General features: G+C 38.8%; 1 long non-coding RNA gene across 2 annotated transcripts in view; it reads left to right on the plus strand.

The window, feature by feature from the left end:
- Positions 1-12,536, plus strand: part of LOC128897546 (uncharacterized) — a 68,093-nt gene extending 55,557 nt beyond the window's left edge. Inside the window, exons 4-5 of one of the 2 annotated variants that reach the window (XR_008462443.1) lie at positions 11,569-11,640; positions 11,725-12,536. This is a non-coding gene — a long non-coding RNA (uncharacterized LOC128897546). Of the gene's footprint in view, positions 1-11,418; positions 11,641-11,724 lie in introns of both variants that reach the window. The other variant, XR_008462442.1, reaches the window with a different exon arrangement.
- Positions 12,537-25,973: the final 13,437 nt, after the last annotated feature.

The following is a 25,973-nucleotide window of genomic DNA, read 5'->3' on the forward strand; positions in this document are numbered from 1 at the left end:
TCCCCTTTGCCCTTAAATCAGTGGACAATATTTATCTTTTTTTCTCCAAACACTTTAGGAATTCAGTGGTTCGGCAAGAGAAGGAGAATGACTTTATTATTAGTTTAGTTTAGTTTTATAGTTTTGAAGTGTATTTTATATGCATATTTCTCAAACAGTGGGCTTCAAATAGCAGTTCCAGAGGGAAAAAAGTAATCAACCTGTTATTGTCTCATTAAATGAGTTTTATATATTAGTGAAGAATCTAGATCCAAGAAACAGTTCATCCTCTATTCCTTTCCAGATTTTGCCCTAGGAGAGGTGGGGCAAATCGTTAAGTGTTTTATCTGCTCTTCATTCTCCTTCCTCATTTCCCTGTCTCACATTATTTTAGCAGTGCTATGAATAGCATCTGACAATACTACTGAGCTGTTATGCAAGGTGTTCAGATTAGGCCTTCTTGTGCCAGTTCATCATAATCCACATTTCACAAGAAAAACAAGTTCCAGATACATAAACAGAATGTTTATATAGCCTTTCTTTGGCCATGTTATAATCTTCCTTCTTTCCTATTCATTAATTTATTATTTCAGTCTAACATTCTGTCTCCCATGGCCTTAAGACACAGCATGTAGTATCTTCAACCTGTTTCAACCAACGAGATGAGGTTAGTCATCAGATTCATGGTACCAGAAAGATGAGAACAAATTCATCCTAAGTCTGAGTGCAGTGCCCCTTTCAGACAGCTGTGTTCCCTGATAGTTATCTGGTTGAATTGGAAACAAAAGTTATATTAAAAGGCAGCAGGACTGTTATTTCTTGCTTCTGTCCACCTCCTCAAGTGCCTGAGGTAATTTTCCACAACAAAAAATGAAAGCCCTTCTTGGAAGTGTTTTTGTGCTAAACAGCAGTGGTTAATTTCTTGCAGCTAATTAGTTATTCAAGTGAAAGTATAATGATCCTCCAACGTGATTGAAAGTGCTTCAGCTGAGTATCCTGCTAACAGCATACTTCTAGAAAAGATGCAATAAATCAGCAGGGTTATAGAAATCTTTAAACAAAGCAAGTCTATGATAGGAACCCATTAAAGGTACAGTCATGTAATATTTATGTACCAAGCTGATTGTGCTTTTAACCTAGCACTCTCAGTTATAGCCTTTTAGCACCTGGGTCATATTCACTAAGAATGAAGTTCATCCTATCTGCTAAAAGTCACCATAATGTCTCTGCATTAGGTCTTCAGAATGTGAAGTTACCACAGGACTTAAGTGATGGAGCCTTCACGCCTAATAGAATTTAATTCAGAGCTTTCTAAAGTACAAACAGAAGACCATTAAGCAGCACAGAAACTTTAATCTGTGAACATGAAATTCCCCAGTTACCTTAAGCAAGAAAAATCAGCAGGTACCTAAACAAGAAAGGTTTTACAAATCCATGGAGGTATTGATATAGAAATAAATCTTCAGAGGATAACCAATATCACCTATGATTTTTCAGGTTATGATTTTTTGATTGAGAGTGGTTACTGCAATGGTAATGGGGGAACTCTAGAGATTTTCAGAGAAAGTTCTGACTGAATGAAATGAATCCACTCCAAAAGCTATTAATTTACTACAGGTTGGGTGCTAAGTGTATTAGGTACGTCAGAGAAGCAATACTCAGTTGTGTAGAACTATGTTTTGATTACACTTGAACCTTTTAGATGTTACACACATACAAATCTGATGCTCTTAAGTTTCCAACAGGAAGAGATAGTTCCCTTTCTTCCATTGCATTAAACTGTCTGCGTGTGTGCTTGCATATATTAAAACACACATAAGAATACCTGAAGCAAGGGGTATGGTTTAATAATTCGCCCTAGCTTTTCTTGTTCATGTTTTCCCCCACCCCATTCATTCATTTACTTCATTGCCAACCTCCCAATCATTCTTCCCAGTTTTAAGAGACAGAATCTGGACTCACAAACCAGATTCAGCTGAGGTCTTAAACATTTCCTGGCCTACCCTACCTTACTACATCAGATGGCTGCAAAAAGGGAAACCCCAGGGTTGTAGAATCTGCAGTTTCCTGGGACTCCGAGATGTGGGACAAAGCAAAAACGTTGTAAGAAATTAGCAAAAGGGGATTGAAAGAGAGAAAAGGAGACCAAATATCACTTCCCTTTTCCAATAAAACCATCTTTGCTTTCACCATAGGTTTTTGGGCCAATGACCACCTTCAACTTTCACTTACTGTTAGAAAAATAAATTAGGAGTCCAGCTTAATTTTGTCCGTTCAGAGTTTGCAGTGGTCACTGGAGCACAAAGAGCTTTTGCAAGAACAGCTGAGCTCAACAGGGACAAAGAGGAAGATGTAGACAGCGCCACAAAAATGCAGGCAGATTAAAAACATTAAGGGTGCACTATTTTTCAACAATAAAGATAAGGCTTTTATAACAGTTCCTGGGATATTGCATCTATTTCTTGTGGGCCATTTTTCTTTAGAATAGTATACATGACTTAAAAATGTCTTTGCTAGAGCAGAAAAGACATCGCTTGTTTTGGTCTATATGAAATTAGGGGGGGAAAAAAAAAAGAAAGGGAAAAAAAAAGTTAAAATAGAAAACAGTGAACTAGGCATTTGCTCCCTAAATACACAGGATTATGCATTGGATTTATGCTATAAATCATTGGACCCAGCACAAGCAATTGCACTGCAATGGATTTTGCTATGCTAAATATCTAAACTGTGTGCCCAGTTCTTCAAAGCCTGAGCTTGTTATGTGTTCAGAGCTTTGTAGGACTGAGTCAATAGCATATTTGTTTTGAATGGTTGTTCCTAGATAACAGTAACAAAACTCCAAACTTGTTTACATCATTTAACATGCCTAAAAGCTTAGTTCAAGACATACACACAAAAAAAGCAGGCAAGTAGAAAAATCCAATTCTTTAGAATGGTCTCTACTGTTGAAAATTAAAAGTTACACCACCAACGGGCAAAAAGAATGTTTTGGCAACTCTGGACAAAAAAACCAAACAACCTCTTTTGTTTTTAATCTGGAGCAATGACTGGCATAAAAAAGTGTTCAAGGAATTTCCTCTTCTCACTAAAGAGCTTTTCCACTTCCCTAGACTGCCCATTGTAATGATTGTGAGATAGGCACGTCTGTGTGGAACCTAAGCAATTGCCTTTATTTGTCAGAATGTATAGAAAGTATGATGGAAAAATCAAAGTGAAGCAAATCAGGCAATTCCACCAACCCTAAGAAAATTTTGTTTTCATCTAAGCAGAACTCTCAGCTCTAATAGATGGATGTTACATCAGCTGTTTAACAAGTGCCCCTTTATTTTCTTAACTTATGTTGGTATCTTAAGAGCACGATTCCACCAACATTTATAGACAGACACCCAGGGAGCGTTCAGTATAGTCTCAAACTGCATTAGAGGTCTTACTTCTGTACAATACAGTGATTTTTTTAGGAACAAAGGTAAAGCATAGCCTTTCATCTGTTTCAGATTACACATGAAAAATACTATGGTAGCAACAAATCGATTTGCATACAGACATTTCAAAAAGAAAAAGAAAAAAAGCAAGAATGCCAAAATACTATTGCAGTAATGAAAATAACGCAAACAGGCAATGATTTACGCTCCTGACATTTTCAGAATCATGGTTCTAACTGACTGCTCTATAATTATTACCCACTACTAATAAACACAATATTGGGAAAAAATCATTCTTTTACTTCTCTGCATACTGTTTAGAGAGCTCCCAATACTTAATCTGAAGGCAGCCAGAACACAAAAAGGTGCCTCTTTTCCAGTGAAGACATTTCCCCTCTGAGGGCCTGGGTCAGTGTGCCTCCAATGCTAATAGCCTGAGCTGTGTGCAATAGCCTTATATTGTTTATATAGCACTTCACATGTTCAAAGCACTATGAGATATTACCCATCACTACACTTTTATGAGGCTTTAAGTATTACCCACTAAACATTAGGGTTCAAATGACTTGCTCTTGATCAAAAGAAGCTTTGTGCAGCAGGAACATAATTATTTGAATTTGATAATTCTTGCAGTCCATTCCTACAGTGAATTAGAAAGAGGGGGGTGGGATATTAAAGCTAGCTGCTAATGCACTCTGCTCTGCCAGCAAGATAGGCATAGAGAATCCCTAAGCTAACTTGCACTTAAACAGCACCTTTTCTGCTGGCTTCTAAAAATAATTAAAAATCAGACGCAGAAATTAAACAAAATTATTTAAACCTCCCCAAACAAATTTTCTCTGAATATATGCATTTCATACAGTCATGGTGAAGAAGCCAAAAGACAAGATATAAACTCCATTTTTATACATATTTTCTATGAAAATTTTGTTGCTATGCTGACATATCTAAGCCTATCCCCTAAATACCAACTCCCCATTCTGATAAACTAAAAAGACAAAAGAGATCAAAACACAAGCAAGGAATCTGGTTTTGAACATATGACAAACTCTAAGTAGTTTACACCCTAAAGATTCTTCTCTTTATAGCTGAAAAGACTTGATGTAAACATACTGAGATTGAAGAGAGAAAATAATAAAACTCACACCCCTGCCTTCTCCTCCACCATCTATACTATCATCCAACATTGTTCTTTTCCACATCTTTTTAGCTTCTCCACAGTCTTGGTTTCCACACATACCATATGTTTTCTGAGCATAGCTTCACAGTTACTGGCCTTAGAACCTTGCCTGCAGGTTCACATGGGAAATAGATCATATTACTAAGACAAAAATGTAGACCGTACACACAAACCAGATTCATCAAATAAGAAAAGGATGCCTGCCTAAGGAAGGGGAGAGTAAGAAATTCCCTTCAAAGGCAGTAATGAGTACAGAGGATGACTAACAGAAACTCCTGTTTTAGCAGAGCTGATCACATTGGTCTTTTCTCCCCTCTATCATACAACTTCCATTTGATATTTTTCAGATACAAGCCACACAGAACTCTGACTGCATTTGCAGCTTGTACTGTTTTGACTTACATTGTCAAAAAATATTAAATTACTGATATATCTGCTACAAATTAAAGTCTAAGCCTAATGTCAATGAGTGAGCATTATTTCCTGGCTATTAATGTAAAGAGCAGTTACTGTACTCCAGCTACTGATCTAAAGAACAGATGTTTGTGTATGATTTGTGGACACTGAAATATGTGCATATCTTCCATAAATAGTAATGTGTTCCAGCAACAAAGTGTAGAGAATTGTCATCCAAAAGGCTGGGAAACTGCAGGCACTATTAGAATTTATTCACCAATTCCTTAGCTTTCAACAAAAAACAAAGCTTATAGGTCCAGTGCCACAATCTTTTGCATTGGAAAGGTTCTTATAATTTTAAACAGGACAAACAACATCCTCCCCCCTCCCTCTCTACTCTGCCCTAGTGAGGCCCCACCTAGAATATAGCATCCAGTTCTGGGCTCCCCAGTTCAAGAGGGGCAGGGGTCTACTAGAGAGAGCCCAACAGAGGGCTATGAGGATGATAAAGACTGGAGTACTGCCCTACAAGGAGAGGCTGAGAGCCCTGGGGCTTTTCAGTCTGGAGTGGGGATCTAATAAATGTATATAAATATCTGAGGGCTGGCTGTCAAGAAGGAAGGCACAGCCCCTGCTCACTTGCACCCTGTGATATGACAAGAGGTAATGGATATCAACTACAGCACAGGAATTCAACATGAGGAAGAACTTCTTTACTGTAAGGTTCACAGAGCACTGGAACAGGATCCTGAGAGAGGTTGTGGAGTCTCCTGAGGCATTCAAGCTCTGTCTGGATTCATTCCTGTGTGATCTGTGCTAGATTCTAGGATCCTGCTCTGGCAGGGGGGTTGGACTCAGTGATTTCCTGAGGTCCCTTCCAACCCCTAACATCCTGTGATCCTGTAACATGAAGTAATAAATTGCAGACTCAGGCTCAATAGGTCAGATATAAAAGTCTCGGTGGAAGTACACTTAAGTCTAAAGCAGTAAGCAAAAAGATGAGCTATGCTTGGGTATTTTTACATTACATTTTGGGTTGGAAGTGTCTTTACTATCAGAATTTACCAAAACACTGATCAGGTAAAATTCTAATGGGCAAAGCACAGTTTTGAATGCTGCAATTAAATTATTTCTGGAAGCGCAATCAAATATTTAATTGAACTAAAATCATTGCTTCTCCTCACATTTGTTCTTTTCCTAAATTAGCTTGGCTAATCAGCACGCCAGCTCCTAGCCTGCGTTGCAGAGATGCAACAAACGTCTCACGGGATTAGTTTCGAAAGCAGAGTCGTGTGTTGGCCAGCAGAATTCTGATAAGACTCAAGGAACTGCAGATTGCTCTGTGATGGCTCTGACTGTCAAACGATTTCTGATTTAGTTTTAGAAAGTCTTGTAGTTATTATTTTGCCTTAAAAAAAAAAAAAAGTGTTTTCTAGTGTGCCAAGAATTTTTCCTCCTCTTATTTCATCAGCAAGAATCAAGGCAATCCTGCATAAATTCAGATTTCTACCTATCATAATGTACAAAAAAAGCAGCCTTATAGAGTGCAGCATGTAAACACTTTTCCCTCCTGTCTCAGGCTGGCATGCAATAGTGCTTCAAGATGTCATGCAGCTGCTACGTTTCTCCAGAAATGGCTGTATTCCAGTGTTACTCCTTAAAACATCTTTTTATTTATTTACATTTTTTTTCCTTCCCAAGCAGAGGTTTACAAAGATGTTTCCATAGGTTGAAGGAAAGATGAAAACATTGTGATTGTCTAATTTGATCTCTGGAAAAACATTGGCCTTAAAATTACTGCATTAGGAATTAGGAGCCAATGTTCTACTCCAACACACTGCAATAACAAATACAGGTAGTGCTTGCAGAATGCAGTGGGGCTTAGGCCACAATGAAGGTTATTGGACTCTGTTCCTGCTGTTTTTAAGACCACAGAAGAAACACTTTTATTTTTGTCAGAAAAAGGACTTCCTCTCGATAGCCACACAGTATTTTAACTTTCAGCATATAACTCAAAGTCATCTAAGAGTGCATTGAATCTCTAATAACTTTTAGTTAGCTGGATTTGATTCCTTTCAGTGGAAGTACAACAGTGTCAATACTTAGATTTAGTTTTAGTGTGTGGTGGGTTGAATTTAACCCCCAACTAATTTGAGGGAATTACTCCCCCAAATAAATTGCCGGACTTAGCTCAGTTTGAGATGGAGGGAAATGAAGCTCTATTTACAAGTGAACTAAAATCTAGAAACATGAAATGCAATGAATATGTTCAAAATATACTATAGATATATTTACCATTTATAAGAAACACAGAAACTCCTCAGATCCCCCTGAACGGAGACCCAAGGGACCTGTTCAGCTCCTCCCCCATTCCCTCCCTCTTCTTCATTACCTCACACAGTAGTCAAAACAGAGATACCCTGGCAAGGCCCCAGCAAAGAGAGAGGAAAGCTGCAAGCAGAAGTGACAGAAGACAAGAGAGGAAGAACTGTTTATGCCTCTGCTCTATATTCTCATTAGCAATCCTATGCATTATATAGACTTTGTCATTATTTTTCTTTTGTATCCAACGGTAATAATTTTACTTTCAGCCTTTCCAGTCAGGATCTAGCTTAAAGTTCCCCCTTCAAATGGTAACACAGTGCTAATTTATTGCATGTTAAAAAAAAAATATGTCAGCACAACATGAAAATTTGTCTTTTAAGAAAAGGTTTCATTTAAAAAAAAAAAAAAAAAGAAAAAAGGAACTCAACACAAAAAGTAGAAAAGGTGGTAAGAACTGATAACTGATCATTCTACTTCACTTCTCTTTCCAGATGAGCATCCAGGTACCGATTGGTGTAAATGCAGATGCCACTGAGGTCAATGCAGCTTTGTCAGTTTACACTAAGCCAAGAATCTGATTCCAAGGCTGTTAGTGCCATTTTTTTTTTTCAGAAACTACCACTGGAATTCATTCTTGCAACACATTAAAAATGCATCCACACATTGCACTTCTTTTTGTCCCCAAGTGTGTAACAGAAAGCCTGTTGACAGAGTGCAGGAGAACGCAAATGGGAGGTGGAAGTAGTCAACAATATAGCTGTATGAGTATCAACACTATTGTTCTGTTGTCTTCCTTTTATACAAAGGAATATTTACTTTTGAAAAGTCTTCACTCCACCTTCCAGTATCAATTCAACGACAGCAAAAGATAAAAGACACCATAAGCCATGCAGAGTATCTCTTATACAAACAGGTTAATATACTCTTAATCAGTTTGCAATCTGGACAGGCTGCTTTAATGCATCATTAGGGAAATTTTCTTTAAGAAAAGATTGGATGTGGCAGTAGGTGGCATGGTTTAGCTGATGTCGTGGTGTTAGGTCATAGGCTGGACTTGATGATCTCAGAGGTCTTTTCCAGCCTCAATAAATTTTCTGTGATCTGTGAAATTGGCTAAAAGGGTAAAAATCCTCCCAAACCAGAGATCTATGGATTCATCTAAGTATTTGTCCCTAAACAATCTCACTGCTATACATGCAAGAAGATTGTTACAAGTACTAAAGCAGCTGTTTGAAGTAGCCTGCAAGCCAGATTTGTCTGACATCTATCGTGGATGTATAATCAAGCATTTATGTGGGGAAGGGAGAAGGAAGAGGTGGGGCAATAAGCAGAGCAGAATAGTACTTCATAATTCTGTCCACCATTTCTAAGTAGGGAGATTTTTTCATTGCTTTACATAAAGCAGCTGTTAAACGTGAATGTACTGTGTAACAGTCGCCAGTATTAACCACTACCATGAAGTTGAACACAAGTCTTTTGATTCAAGGTACCAAGATCAAAATGGAAAAGCTAACTAATTAGAACCAAAGATGCAGTTCACATAGGATGGAAGTAATTGTTTGTGCAGCACAACACCCATATCTTCAATTTGGGTCAGGCCATCAAGAGGAGGAAAAGCACTGAAGACTGAAGATGAGATGCTCTACTTCACACAGTTGCCCTCTGGAAGAGCTGGCAAAGGCAGTCACTTAAATTAAGTACAGGTCATCAGACGAGATATCTAATCTATTCCTAAAACAGGCAGCTCTAGCAGTCCAAATCCCTATGGCCTTTACAACAGCACAATGAACTACTTCCTCATGTACCTCTGTCAATTCAAGTTAGGTTCCAATATTTTTAAAGCGGTATTTCATGTACACCATGACCCTATTGCTCACAGCAAGGAAAGTGCTTTGGTTTATTTATGACCTACTAACCTTAAATAAAAACAACAATGAAAAAACCCCAAACAACCCACACATGCAATCTGAATGCTCACATAAGCCTGCAGATCTGAAATAAAATTGAAAATCAAGCTGGCATTTGTAACAGCTAGCTAAGACCAGTAAAATTTCTTTTTAAAATGAAAACCAGATGAGAGAAGATGAAAGCATTTTTACCCTGCACACATCAGGAGTCAGGGCTGGAGCTCAGAAATACTTTTTTTATGTTTTTGTACTTACAAGTTTCAGCCTGTTTCATCAGAGGCGAGGTAAGCAAGGGCATACTGACGTTTTTCCATTACAGGAAGTAGGGAGGGAATAGCCAGCACCTGTGGAAGTAATTCCTTCTAAGATGCAGTCTACCTAGCTGTCAGTTCTACAGAGCTCCCCCTCCTTCCCCTACACCCCATCCTAACTATCAGGTATCAGCTAAGTGAGACCTCATATTGAAACATGAAGTGACACAGGGAAGGAGGGAATAAGAGTGTAGGAATAAAGGCTGAAGGAAATATCATACAGAAATCAAGCTTATAATAGGGCAGATGTTAAGTAAGAGCCCCCTAAACTGTAAAGTCTATTCATTTGGCTAGAACAATATTGAACAGTTGCAGATGCACAAAAGACTACTGAGCTGGAGAGCCTTATTTCCTCATCACTCATGCTGATGTAAGGAACTCCTTTTGTAACATCCTTGAAATTGAACTACAGAAAAGCCAATGGACGAAAAAACTAATAATTAAGAAAAACTCCAAACCCACCAAACTTCAGAGCTAAAGAATTGGCAGCAAATATCTTGTGATGGTGTATCAGAGGGTTGACTGCCACAGTTGGTTAGAATTTACATTATCACAGAATTATTAGAGTTGGAAGGGACCTCTAGGATCATCCAGTTCCAACCCCCCTGCCATGGGCAGGGACACTCTCCACTAGATCAGGCTGCCCAGAATCACGTCCATCCTGGCCTTAAAAACATCCAGGGATGGGGCTTCTACCACCGTCATAATTTAGATGCCTTCATAATCACAGCTGCCTTCTGAAACACAGCATATCTAATCTACTGTAAAAGAAAAAAATTAGTTGATTCCATTATCTAGCTCTCCAGTAGGCTATATTAATTACTCTGTCCTTTAGATATATTTGATAGAAGTACAGTTGGGTTAAATACCTCTACATGCAAAACCACTACTGAAAAGAAACAAGTCCTTGGTATGTGTTTGTTTACAAAATAGGTACAGGCAGCACACTTACAACCTGCACTCTCAGTGTTGCTTCCTTTTACACAAGTACAAATTTTATAAATCTTGGGAGGTTTGGTTAAGATTTTAAAGATAGTCATAAATGGATCAGAAAGGGTACGACATCTTTTATCAAAGGACAAGGTAAATCAGCAATTCATAGAAGCCAATGAATCAGCCACATAGTTTCACTGCAACAAGCTAGGGGTGAACCTAGCAAAAATGAATTCAGGCCAGCTGAGCTTCAAGACCACATTTCTGCAGGGAAACTGCTCACAAGTACAAATAAGGTAAAATTCCTGGGTTACAGTGCTTTGCCTGCTGATTCAGCCTCTAAAACCCTCCGCCTACAACATGAAAATTGCAACCCTACACATTTTTTTCTTTACTTTCTATTTATTTATATTAGAAAATAGGACAATTGAGTTGGAGAGCTCAGAAGGTTGGGAAAAGGAAATTTTTAAGAATAAGCACTATATAAGCACTATAATCAAGTTCTAGATATGGCCACCTGAAAGAGCACGTGAAAAGAAATTTAGGTCATCAAGCTTTGATGTACATTTGCCTTTTTTCCTCCTGGAAACTCTCAGAATAGGTTCTGTAAGTACAACAACTTGTAAGGGAGAAACAAAAAAAAAATAATTAAAAAAAGGCCTTTTGTCTCTAAGACATTTATTGAGAAATTCAAGTTTTTCAAATGAAAATGTAGTTTTCATCAGTCCTAAGCAAATTTAAATCCAAATGAACTATGTCAGTGGAGGAAATTTGACTCAATTTTGCAATCTACAAATGGCAGCACTGTTCACACCACTTTTAGCCAGCTCTGTACATGTATGGGATCTTATGTTTTGGGTTGCTATGAAGTTCAGTTTCTTGACATAACAGACAACATTAATTCACTTGTGTCAGGATCCCCCTCCTATATTGTTGAAGCCTTAATAATCTTTTCTTTTTCATAGAAAGAAGTTTGTGGAACTGCCAGCTCCTTGCACAAAGACTGAAATAGGATGGGCAGAGAAGGGCGTTGGTAAGAGAGAAAAGACTGAAGTTGCACCATCTGTATGATTAAATAATTGTGTGAATTTTTTATTTCCCCCCACTCCTTTCAGACATTTGAGGATTCTGTCAAGTCAATGGAGTTCTGTTGTAGTGGTTGCTTCAGTGAACATTCAACGCTGTCGGTGAGTTTGGAATTAAAGTGAAAACCATCGACCGTTGATTGTACCCTCCAGCTAACCATCCTCCTCCTTACTTCATGCTTTCAGGCCTTAACACCGAAGATAGCAACCTAATCATCACATGATGTTTCTCCCCTACCCTGCCAAGCTTTACAAAAAGGTCACAATCAACATTCATTGCTGTCGGTGGGTTTAACTATGTGGACAAGCTCACTGAACAATGAATGCAACTGTGGCCCCACATTTTACGGTTGCTGTTGAGAGGAACACCAGCTCTGAATGCAGTAGTGAGAAGCGAGCACTTCTTATATAGACATTGCATTTTTCTGGTCAAAGATATAGTTGGGGGTGGTCAAGTTTACTGGCTTGTTTTAAAGTGTGTTTAACTTAGCTGTCTAGAAAAAAAAATCATCGTTGCCTTTTCTGGAATATTGTTGTCCCATAGTCTAGCATCATTGAGAGCATAATTCTCATTCAGTATATCTGTGGAAATAAATAACAATGAGGGGAACACCATGTATATCCCCTCTTAAGGGGTAAAGAACACTTACATTTCATTTTAACTAAGTGCCGTGGAGTAGTTCAAAGATTTCTTCTATCTTTGTCATAACAAATACAAATGGGAGCCAGAATTCAAAGAAACAGATCGAATGTAATATCTAAAAGTGGATTAACTTTCCGTAAAACTGATATTAAGTACCTAAATAAACACTATTAGACAATGAATAGTACTATATTTGCCCTTTTAGAGATTTGAAAGATGACAGAGAAATGCATATTCAGAAATAATAATGGAAATGTAGTTGAATTGTAAAATTATTGTAAAATTATTGTAAACTTTGGGTACCTATGTCACACTCTCAGGATTGCTGACAGCAATAAGAAAATAAAAGTGTAAATAAAGCTCACAACTTTGTCATCATTTCCTCCCAACCCTTAATTAACCTGGTCAGATACACAGAAGGACTAGTCTATATTTCTCACATCACAGTCATGCAAGGTAAGTACACCCTTTAGACTTAATGCCATTCAGTTACTCTGCAGTAAGAACTGCTTCCAAAGGTTAGGCGATTGCACAGTATTCACATCGTTCCTCCTCATTAATAATACTTTAATCTGCTTATTTACAAAGTTTCCTTAGCACATCAGTTGCATAACATACTTGTCTTCTATACTGTATTTTCTGGTTTGATCCATCTTCCACCATGTAGCTACTGAACAGGATACAGACATCAAGGCTGCCATGGGAGCCTTTGGTTGCTTCTTGAACTTTGTCTTATCAGTCTACTTAAATGATAAAAATATTTCAGTCATGCAATGGATGAGTCCTCAGTTCTAAGTGAGACTGATTTTTATAAGGCAAAATTAATAAAAAATAATTTAAAAAATCAGTTCCTCAAAAGACATAACCACACTATTATAGTTTGAATATTAAATGATAAAGAAAAAGTTTTTCCAGAGAATTTGAGAGACAGTCCAAGGGATGGACAGTCCCAAGGGGCTAGACAAGAACATAGATATGTATATCTCATTTCATTGGTCTGCAGAGTTTCTATATGGTTTGCAGCACAGCTCCTTTTCTCTCTCTTGCTTCTGGTCCCTCTTGTCTCTGCTTCTGACCTTGCTTGTTTGGTCTGATCATTCTTGTTTGGGTTATTGGAAAGAAATTGGTGGGGACAAAAGAGAGAACTTGTTACCTGGTAACAGATCTCCGGACCATTGTGTCCAGGGGGGTAACTGAGCTATTGTCCAGTTGTATATACATATATCTATTTGTATATGTTTATTACCTTTTAGATTTCACCTGTTTTTGTGAATAATTTCATTTAACTTCCAAATTCTGAGTAGTGTGGTAATTCACTCCTTGGGGTAAATTCTAAGTTGTAAGGTGATGCAGAACCAAACCACCACAATGACATTAAATTCTGGACTTGTATGGGCATTATTTTAAATTGATGTTTGGGAAGATTATATTATATTTATTAGAGAATAAGCGACAAGGCCTATTGTTGGCTGAATACTACAGTGGTCAGAGACAGCAACCCTTTTTTAATACTTTGTTCTGCTATACATGTATGACTTCTCATCACCACTGTTCAGAGATAAGCCCATATCTTTAAGTTTACTCATTTCTACAAAAATGGGAGCTTGGGTTACTAGCAACATACATATTACAGACAGATAAAGATCATATTAAAAAAGGACTCAATGGTATGCATTCTGTCTAGGAGAGACTCTTGCAATACACCAAGGTTCCTTGGTGGACTCTGAAAATCAGGACTTGTTTCTGCAGTTGTGGTGGGCTGAAATTAGTGTGTGTCCCCCCCCCCCCCCCCCCGACAAATTTGGAGAATTGCCCCAAAATAAAATTGCCAGACCAGCTCAGTTGGAAGCAAATGAAGCACACTGAAATCTAGAAATATGAAATGCAATGAACGTATACAAAACATACAGTATTTACACTTATTTGCAGTTTATAAACAGCACAAGAAGGTTACCTCAGAGCCTTCTCTTCTCCAGACTGAATAGCCCCAACTCTCTCAGTCTCTCTCCACAGGAGCAGAGTTCCAGCCCTCTGATCATCCTCTGGCCCTTCTCTGGACACATTCCAGCATGTCCAGATCCTTCTTGTAATAGGGGCTCCATAACTGGATGCAGTACTCCAGATGGGGTCTCACCACAGTGGAGCAGAGGGGGAGAATCACCTCTCTCAACCTGCTGGCCACACTTCTCTGAAGAACAGACTCTGCAGCAATGGGGCATTAAAATAAGTAATTTTAGTGGCATCAGGTTTTCATGTAAAGAGAAAAATGTCTTCTCAGCATACAGATATGCAGTATTTCATACAACTTAACTGAAAGTCAGCTTCTGCAAACTTTACAGAATGTTCATTGGCAAAAAAGTACCATTATTCTATGTCTCACAGGAGATGCTGGGTGGCACACGTCTTTCCTTGCACTGTAAACCACAGAACACACCTATTTTAGTAGCAAAAGCTGCAAAATCCTCTGCAAAGGCTTCATGGTAATTTTCATGTTTTCTTATTAATATGATACATATGTACCCAGTGCAATGCCCACAGGCAACAGAGACAGTCTAAAAAATTAGTCCACAGTGTCATTGTAAATAATTCACGCACTGCAATATTTTTAGGTCAAGCATATCAAAGTTGCAGCAAACACGATGGACCTTGACATAATAGGAGCACTGCTTTTACAGCAGCAGAGGAGGAGAAGGAATACACTTTCCGTATGTGCGAGAGCAGTTCTTTTTCCCCAGTGCACACAATACTCCACTTGAAGATAGCAAAGGTAGTTGTAAGGGCTTGTTCTAAGCTTTAGAGTAGTTGCTGGGTTTCCTTTTTTTATTTTTTTATTTTTTTACCTCCAAATGTCCTTGTTTTCCTCCCTTGCCTTCTGGTATAAAATGGGTCAAAACATCTAACCTAACAGTTTCTGCATCAAGTCTATAACTTCTGCTTAACAAGTACAGAAGGACCCTTGGTTTACCCTCTAGAACTGCAAGTCAAAGAACTGCTGTGATAGAAATAATACGTGATATTCAGGATCATGGTAGGATGAATATGTTAGACTCACTTTTTGGCACAGGCTCACACCACACTAACATCTCTTGCTTTCCAGATGGTGAAGTGACATACAGTAAGTGAAAGAGTTAAATATAGAAGTAGTAAGTAGTTCAACTGGAAGCAGTGTCTAGATGTTCTTGGACTCTTGCACAGCTTCCAGTATGGCTCTCATAATAAAACTGTTAGAACTGGCCAATTTCTCCATCTGCTGGTTATGGCACTACCTTCACATTATCACTGGAACAAAAATTAGTCTCTCTTCCACCAGGTTTGGATCTGAACTGGTACAAAAATATTCGGGGAAAGCTTTAGGTACAGAAACTAATTCACACTAAGCCATGAATTACAATAGAAACTTTGTCTATACTTCTCAGTAAATCAGAAATAAAAGATCCTGAGCTCTGCAGCTAGCTTAGACACCATATTCTGACCTTTTCTGCTGCCTTTGTTCCAGAAGAAACAGCTGCTTCCAAGCTAGCCTGAAAAATGGTATGTTCTAACAAAACCACTTTAAACCTATCTTAGGTTGTAAATAGATTATCATGAGACTTGAGGATATAAGTCCTTGTGTTATTTTTGTTTGGTGGTTTAGAGGTTTTTTAATATTTTAGTTTGGTTGGTTTCGTTTTGTGTTAAAAATGTCACACTAGGTCTTTATGATGAAAAACAAGTCTATAATGGACTAGGCATCACAATTGTGGGCTCAAAAGGGTCAGATACAAGGTCAGACAGATGTAAGAAAGCTGGAAAGTAGCATTAACCTGGACATTCAGATAATGGAGGTTTCACTTTGGACCCAAGATAAACTACAGGATACATACGCTATCTAACCTGCAGTATCACCTATGGCTAATGGTATGTTATTCCAATAATCATTCTTTTAAGCTAATTGATTGCATGGATCTATTATTTAAAGATTGAACAGTTAAAATATTTTACCATAGGCATTTTGAAACAGTGAATTTAAAAAAAAAAAAAAAAAAGGAATATAAAAAAATTAATTTTAGCTAGTGAAAACTGAATCCAGGTGGTTGCCCTCAAAAATCAACATCACCATCTGATGTGTAAAACATTCCTAATTATCATAAAGTACACCCCATGCTAATTACTGTATTTGCCTCAAAATAATGAGTCATTATAAGTCTAGCATTCATGACAATAGATTTACATTTAAATACCATGCAGTTCACTGAGCAGCAGTCTGCCGCTGGGTACCACGCTGAAAGGCATGAGGAAATTGCTTCATCCACTGCCCTGTGGAACAGGCAGGCCACAAACTACTAGAGAGATATCAAAACTAATAGAACATTCAGACAGACATTCAGGATATAACTGTAGAAGACAAGAATCACAAAATCACAGAATTATTGAAGCTGGAAAAGATCTCTGAGATCATCAAGTCCAGCCTATGACTTAACACCATGACATCAGCTAAACCATGCCGCCAAGTGCCACATCCAGTCTTTTTTTAAACACCTCCAGTGACAGTGACTCCACCACTTCCCTGGGCAGTCCCTCCCAGTGCCTAATCAGCCTTTCAGCGAGGAAGTGCTTCCTAATATATAACCTCAACCTCCCCTGGTGCAGCTTCAGGCCATGTCTTCTTGTCCTGTCACTGGTTGCCTGGGAGGGGAGATCAACCCCCACCTGACTACAACCTCCTTTTAGGTAGTTGTACAGAGTGATAAGGTCCCCTCTAAGTCTTTTCTTCTCCAGGTTGAACAACCCCAGCTAAAGAAGAATAATGACAGTACTTTAAAGACATCACCCATCTGTTGCCTGTGGAATATCTGAAGGGAGTCTTTGTAGTTGCTCTAGGAAGATCTCTGTACCTCCTCAAGGCAATTACAAGAGATTGTTCCAGAAGTTCCCACATATTGTGGTCTGCTAACTAATGAATTCAGATTTTCTGCTTGTTTTAGTTGACATACTTTTCTTGATTTCTGTGGACTCATGCCAATTTGTGCAAGCTGAGGATTTGGCAAGCCAACACACAAGAGAAATGTAAAAAAAAAAAAGTATGGCCCTGCACATCCTACATTAAAAAATTAAGTCAAAGGTGGATGACACACTTGGGGGAGGGGAAAGAGAGGAACAAAAGAACATGTATTTGAAAAAGGCAATTTCCTACCTACATAGAGAGCATTTGTGCCCACAGACAAGCTGTGGGTGGCTCTGGACACAGCATTTGGAAGCCTAACTATTTGATTTGTTCAGATTACTGCTTTGCAGGTGCAAATAAGGAGTTTCGAAACAACAGGCGGGAGAGTATTTTGGGGTAGAAATGTCACACCCACATTATGATAATCTGGCCCTTGCCACCACATGACAGTCTCCTTTGCTTCATGAAGCTTGAGGTGCGTGGGTGGGAAAGAGCTCATAGCATATTTTTGTCTGAGGATGGCTCCCACAGCACAAGTATACAGACTTGAAGCAATGGCAGCTTGTTTCCCATCTCTCCCTTCAGGTTGTGCTCTTCACAGAATCTCTTATTATTTTAACACAGAGCTAGTAAAACAAAGTCATTCACTGGTAGCATTTGACAGGAAAAGTAAAACAAAACAAAACACACACACATAAAAAGTAGAGGCAGAATATGATTACATCACTTAAGGTACCTTCTCTCACAACACCCAGGACTTTTTTCTCTGGCCTAGAACTATGTACTTACTTCAGATTTTTATCAGCCTTTACAAGAGATGATTTATATTCTGCACAATTTTAGACTCTGCAGGTACACGTACAAATGATTGTAACTTCTAACTGGGAGTGCCTTGTGGATCCAGATGGCATGCATCAAGAGGAAGATAACAAAACCACAGGGCTAGTTAAATGAATACCATAATATGACTGTTAGGAGTAAATTCTTAAAAAACAAACAAACAAACAAATTTCGAAAACCTCTAGAGAACCTCTAGAGAAGGAGACTACACATACACACATCCTCCAACCTGTTCCAGTGTTCTGTCACCCTCACTGTAAAAAAGGTTCTCCTCACATTGAGGTGAAACCTTCTATGTCGAAGTGTTTGGGTTTTTTCCCCCATCTTTTTATCACAAATGAATGGGTATAGGTCATACCTACAAAGAAATTCTGATTTGGATGCCCAGATCAATAAGATTACATAAGCTATTTGTTGTGCTTGACCTCACAGGGTGCTGATGCCACCACCCTCTTCATAACACCAGAAGCCAGTTTTAACAAGCACTCCTAGCTTGTTGAGCATTAAAGCTGATATTTCTGCATTTCACATGGATGAGACTCCTAGATTTCTGAGCTGACTGCAGCTTATGTACCTTTATTGTCATCAGAAACTGTTAAAAGTCAGCGTTGGAATCAACACAGAGCCTGCATCCGTACAAGCACCAAATACCGCAATATGTGCTCAGGCTCTGTGTTCACTTTAAGATTGTTGGCTGCTACATTTTATCAGTTCTTATAAAAATGAGGTTGCTCACTAACTGCTTTCCCAGCTTTCACATATGCATCACTCCCATCAGCTACAAGTGTAAATTTGCAAGCAATGGTAAGACACACACATGCACACAGTCTGATGGAATCTGTGTAGAAGGTAAAGCTGTCACCAGATGGCATTTTTAAGTTTTGTGTGGCCAGATATTCAGAAGCAGCATCTGAATATTGGATGCTTCACTGTTTTTTTCTCCCCACCCCCCCTTTGTTTTTTCTGAATACTCTCAAAACACAGCATTTTGCTCCTAGAAATAACTCTCATGCTATTTTGTGGATAAACTTCTAACAGCTCATTTTGCGTGACTACATACCTAGACTATAAGACCTCTAAATTAGTACTTGAGTAGAGACTGATCAAAAATTCACTCCATAATGTCATTAAATAAACATTTTATGACTATAATTTGGAGTCAGCCCTAACAGTAGCAAAAATAAGTAGGTTGCTTGTTCCTTTCCTACAGGGAAACGTTGCCAAAAATATATAACTGTCACTTTTCATCTTAGGAATAATGTTAGCTACTGAAAAGAAAAAAAAAAAAAGAAGAAAAAGAAAAAAGATTCACAATGAGCAATTATGTCTTCAGCTTTCATGTCATTTTACATCATTCCACTATCAGCCGTGCTCAAAAGCTTAGAGGCAACATTCTAGGTCAGTGACTTTTGCAGACAGTGTATTTGCTGTTTGGTAATTAAATTAGATACACTTTAAATACTCAGATTCTGAAACAGACAGCCACATACAAACACATGGCCAAATGTATCCCCAGTGCTGTTGACACTGCATGAGGAAAATTATAGATGTTAGCAATCATTAACTATCACTGAGGATTATAAATTTAAGGATTATGATATTAAGAATAAGTGGATCAGCAAATCACTGCAGAGAAAAATCTTTTAAGATGTAGCTAAAAGCCAGACTGAAGGACTGACCTACTTTTCATCATCAAGTTTTATTTATATGTGTGGAGAATTTTTTTCTTGTGTAATGAATATCAAAATACCTTTTACCAAGAAAGCCCTCAACTATTAATAAAACTAAACAGAGAATGAAATACTGCAGTGAGTGCTCAGCTTTTACTTTTAATAAGGCTTTAGACTGCATCTCATGCAAATAGTCACTAGTGGTGTTGCAGATAAAGCTTTAAACAACAAAACTGAGCCATTTTCACATTTTTGTGAGACATTTTTGTGGGTAAAGTAGGATATTAATTCTTGGAATTAAAAAACAAACAAGCACCACAACTATTTCATATCATGCTCAGAGAAGGGCAACAAAGCTAGTGAGGGGTTTGGAACACAAGCCCTGTGAGGAGAGGCTGAGGGAGATGGGGTTGCTTAGCCTGAAGAAGAGGCTCAGGGGAGACCTTATTGCTGTCTACCTGAAGGGAGGTTGTAGCCAGGTGGGGGTTGGCCTCTTCTCCCAGGCAGGCAAGCAGCACCAGAACATGAGGACACAGTCACAAGCTGCACCAGAAAAAGTTTAGGATGGATTTTAGGAAGTTCTTCACAGAAAGATTGATTGGCCATTGGAATGGGCTGCCCAGGGAGGTAGTGAAGTCACCATCACTGGAGGTGTTTAAGAAGAGACTGGATGAGACACTTGGTGCTGTGGTTTGATTAGATGGTGTTGGGTGATGGGTTGGACTAGATCTTGAGGGTCTTTTCCAACCTGGTTAATTGTATTCTAACTACGGTGTAAACAAGTGTGTTGGTTTGCTATTTTTTTTCAAGCCTTGCATTTTGAAATGAACATTTCAGAAGTCAGAAAGACATCTGATGGGTGCTATATGTTCTAAGACCAGTTCCCACAAATCAAGGGATAAGTAGATCTTTTATAAACAAACAAAATAAAGCATTTTAGAGAGATACTATTTAAACAAACAAACCAAACAAAAAACCAAACATTTGTCCTCCATTTTGTGCATGTTTAAGGAATGATGTTAATAGATCAAGACATACAAATGATAACAGAACGCAGAAAGAACACAGCTTCAAGCTGGCAGTCTGGGAAATCATGGAAGTGGTTCCACAGCAGAGGTTATTGAGACTCCACTGCTTTGGGCATACTTTCTTCAGCCCACCCAAAACATTAATCTCAGAGGTTTTGCTAGCTGAATTCCCCTGCCACCTTCTTCTGAGGTGAAGTCCTCAATTTGGCACAAACAGGCAAAAAAAAAGAAAATAATAAAAAATATTCAAAATTTAAAATTCCATGTTGTCTTTTCTTCTAGAGCCTGACCAAGTGGTCTTATATTTCAACACAGACACAAGCTACAAAGCATAACCAACAGCCACAGATTATTAAAATATCCTTGCCCACCTAACTGTGCCTGAAATATCAGCGTAAGGGCACTGTATCGTAGAATGGGCTGGGCTGGAAGGGACCTCTGAAGGTCATCTAGTCCAACCACCTCTGCAGTCAGCAGGGACATCCTCAACTAGATCAGGTTGCCCAGGGTCTCATTGAGCCTCACTTTGAATATATTCAGGAATAGGGCCCCAACCACCTCCCTGGGCAACCCGTTCCAGTGTTCCACTACCCTCGTGGTAAAGAACTTGTTCCTAACATCCAATCCAGCCACACAAGCTAAAGATGACAAGATTGTAGGATTGCCATGGTTACTTCCAAAGTACTGATCTGGAAAATTAGACTTAATGTTTGCAGACATTGCTTTAGCTGAACTGCATGGAAAAACTAGGTTCAAGAATGAGAAAAACACAACCATCACTTGTGTATTTCTGACTATTGTCAAACATAAGACTCAATAATGATCTTCTGTGTCCCTTCCTTTAACATGAGTAGAGATTTGCAGTAGTGTCACAAGCAGCTGCCAGCAGGTGTTGCAGTGGGCAGCCATGTAAAGCATCTATTCACTGAGCTCTGTCATTCCTTGTTATGTGTTCTTTATGGCAAGGAAAACAGAGAAAACAAAGAGGCTGTTATGCTTTAACTTCAAAGCTTTCATAACCCGAAGCTTCAGCTCTGTACCTCAGGCAGAGCAGCCTAGAAGAGAGGCAGTATAGTCTCAGGTACAGATATTTTTCTGCTCCAATAACTTAGTCTCTGTAATGCTTACAAAAGAGATCAGATTTGACTTTATAAAATCTTGATATAGACACAATGATAGCAGAAGGTCATCTGACATTTGTCATTTGACTGACAAGTAAGTTTCATTCTCAAGCTTCTCAATTTCACAGGAAGGTTTTTTTTCCTGAAACCTTGTAAAGGAGTCATAAGTTTATCCAAAAGCTCTGCAATGCACAAAAGTTGGGAGATATCGATCTTCCCAGTTTATCCTGTTTGAGTTGTCACTCTACAGTTGCACTAATTTCCTCTTCATCAGGGTAAAGCTTTTATGAGATCCCCAAAGCCTATGTGCAATATTTATTCTGTTAGTCTAATTAAAGGTATTACTATGTACATAGTTAGCGGATCTGTCCCCAGAGGCACTTCATGTCATAAATAACAGATGGGAAATGTACTCCTAGTGGAACAACCACTAGTATCAATTCTTCTTCTACTGTCTCTTTAAACATTACATCGTCTCACCATTCTTCAGGATTTTTCTTTAAAGCAAAAACAGTACTATTAAGATAATATTAGTCTGGGATAATTAAATTTATGAAAACTTCCTGGGCCCACGGGAAGAAATTATGATTTTCAGATGCAGGTGCTTTGGTGTGGTGTAGAATTAAACAGTTAGTTATACAATGCATAAATCAGCAGTACCAGATTTCTGATGTTTAATTGCATGGGACTGGGACAGCTTCAAATATACATTCAGAAGTTCAGAAGGCTTTTTTGTCATTGCATGAAAGATTTAGGAAAAACACCCATAACAATCTGGTCTTCCACTCCAAACGTTCAAGGTAGTCAGACTATAGATTTGGATCAGTCCATCTGCTTTATAATCATAGAATGTTATAGGTTGGAAGGGACCTCAAGAGATTGAGCCCAACCACCCTGCCAAAGCAGGATCACTTAGGGTAGTCTGCACAGGAATGCATCCAGGTGGGTTTTGAAAGTCTCCAGAGGAGACTCCACAACCTCACTGGGCAGCCTGTTCCAGTGCTCCATCACCCTCACTGTAAAGAAGTTTCTCCTCATGTTGAGGTGAAATCTTCTATGTATTGCTGTGCACCTCCAATTGGTCCCATCACTTGACACCAACCCCTCAGATATTGATAGAATTTATAGATATTTATTTATAGATATTTGCAGACATTTATAGACTATGTAAGCATATATGCTTTCAGCGGGAAGGAAAGAAGTATTTGTCTACAGACCTGAGTTGTCTTTTCAGATCCACATATATTCTATAGTAGATAATCAACTTATGTGTGTGCTTCAAATATTAATTCAGCTGCTTAAGACTAAGTCTGTTTCCTCTTATCTCTAAGCAGCAAATCATCAACTGCAATAAGCATGTCCAGCTATACTCCTCACTCACAAAGGTTCAACATTGTTAAGGATGTGTGGTCCAATACTATATCTGAAATATTATATCAGAAATTGTACAAGAAATCATCTCTGAAAATAAATTATTCTTTTAAAGATCTCATAACAGTTTTCTCTTTATTCTATATGTATACAATGTATATAGTTGTGTTTTCCTCTGAAATGATTCTATTTTACCCTACATTAAAAGCATATGACATTTTGAAATGCAAGGGAACTTGAGAAGTCTCTCCAAGTCCATCTCATTTCTCATGCTATGATTAAGCCTGTAATATCATTCCAAGAACAAGTTCTTCCTCTTCCTATATGGAGGAAGTTTTTATATCCTAAGACACTCCCCTCCCACATTCCTTGTCTTACGTCAAAGCATTCAGATTTTTCTAGTGTAGGTACCTGATAATTTTCAATGAACATTTGTCGCTTCTTGACAGATATGGAAATAGAATCAGGGAATCACGGAAACATTCAGATTGGAAAAGACCCTTACGATCACCAAGTCCAACCAATAACCCTACTCTACAAGGTTTCCCCTTAAACCATATCCCCAGCCACCACATCCGAACCACCTTTAAACACATCCAGGGCTGGTGACTCCACCACCTCCCTGGGCAGCACATTCCAACACCTGAACACGCTTGCTGGGAAAACTTTTTTCATATTGTCCAGTCTAAACCTACCCAGTCATAGCTTGAGGCCATTCCATCTTGTTCTATCACTAATTACCTGGGAGAAGAGACCAGCACCAACATCTCTACAATGTCCTTTCAGGTAGTTGCAGACAGCGATGAGGCTTCCCCTCAACCTCTTCTTTTTCAAACTAACCACCCCAGCTCCTTCAGTTGCTCTTCATAAGATTTATTCTCAAGGCCCTTCCCCAGCTTCCTTGCCCTCCTCTGTACTGGCTGCAGCACCTCAATGTCTGTCTTGTATTGAGATGCCCAGAACTAAACACAATACTAGAGATGTGGCCTCACCAGAGAGGAGTACCAGAGGGCAATCACCTCCCTGCTCCTGTTGGACACAGCATTTCTGATACAAGCCAGGATGCCATTGGCTTTCTTGGCCACCTGGACACAATGATTGCTCATATTCAGCTGCTTGTCAATTAGAACACATCAAAGTAATTTGGATGATGCTTTACTACTGCTAACTATAGTGGATAGACCTTCCAACCATTTCCTCAATTCCCCCAACATACTTGCAGCCCCTCTTTTCCCAATGTAATTCCTCTTTGTAAAGCTAATGAAGATGCTCAAGTTCAGCACTAGTTTCTTAGGGAAGCTGCTGAATAGTCCTGGACTTGGGTCTAGAGTACCACCTGGACACCACCATTCAGTAGCTTTTCATTGTAAGAGTGAATAACTGACAACTGCCTTGAACTTCACTGATACAGGGATAAGAGTTATTGTTTCTCTGTTTTCTCCCAGTCCTCTTATCCAATTGTAAAGGAAATTAATTTGACAATTTGCTCATTAAATATCCATTATGACTGCCATTCTCCTCACATTTCAACTTTTTTGAAGGCTGGACCATTTATTCCAGTATTAATTCCAGGAATTTAACTTCAGCCAGCAGACCAACAATCCTGTGACAACTCTTAACATGTTCACAACTCTTAAAGATGAGAAAGATTTTTTTTTTTTCCTTTCTATCTATCATCTGTCCTCTACAAAGCTTTTGGATCTTTCCTTGGAAGCACATTTTTTGGGCATTTTTTTCAGGAAAAAAAAATAAATGTAGAAGAGAAATGAAAGAGTTTTACATATGATTGACACTGTAAGCACAGGACACTTGGCAGTTAAAGAGAAAAATTACTTGAGCAGAAGTATACCAGAACTAAGAAAAACTTGCAGACAAAAATACATGACCCAGTTTCTCCCTACAGACCAATAATAAAATGGAACAAGTGACATTTAGTGTGATGCAAGCCTGAAGGGAAGTTGGTCTCAGGTAGCCTTGCTCTGGGACAGCACAGGTCTGATTGAGAAACTTAGGTCCTGTGGACACTGATGACACAGTTGAATGACAGCAGGGTTTAGATCAGGTAGGAACAGGAGAAGGAGGAGATGTGATCAAGATGAAGGAAGTGTAACACTGACAGATAAGAAAAGAGCTCTCTGTAGACAGATTCCAGAGAGAAAAATTTTGGAAAGGTTATGTGAAATTAAATCTTCTTAAAAGTCATACGAGTGAGAATACAGAAGCATCAGATGGTGTCTCAGTATAGATCAAAATATAATTCAGCGAATGCTGGAAAGACATTTTGCAGGAATGGCGACAACAAGTCAACAAATGTATCAGGAAAAGACCCATGGAGGGACAGGCCATAAATAGCATGCAGCTGCTATGCCCCTCTTACTCACTTCCGTATTGGATAACAGCTCTTTCCAATCACAAATTCCTTTAACAGTTCAGAAAAAGATCATCTACTGATATCCAGCTGGGCTTACCTCTGCATGGATAGTTCTACAAATCTAGATATCTGCCTTTTCCAGCCCTCCTTGTTTTCCAGGTTAGCAATCTGGCCAAGCACTTTTGCTGAAATTTTACAAGGCATATGCTGAAACGAACTGGTGACATCTAACATGTTATTTGACTTAGTACCCTACCAGCAATAAAGGTCACAGTATCATGGTACATTAGAGGTTGGAAGGGACCTCCAGAGATCATCAAGACCACCCCCCCTGTCAAAACAAGATCACCCAGGGTAGCCCTCACAGAAATGCATCCAGGTAGGTTCTGAATGTATCCAGAGAAGGAAACTCCACAACCTGTCTGGGCAGCCTGCTCCAGTGCTCCATCACCCTCACTGTAAAGTTT

The sequence above is a fragment of the Dryobates pubescens genome, chromosome 11 (genome assembly GCF_014839835.1).
Source record: "Dryobates pubescens isolate bDryPub1 chromosome 11, bDryPub1.pri, whole genome shotgun sequence".
NCBI classification, from domain to species: domain Eukaryota; kingdom Metazoa; phylum Chordata; class Aves; order Piciformes; family Picidae; genus Dryobates; species Dryobates pubescens.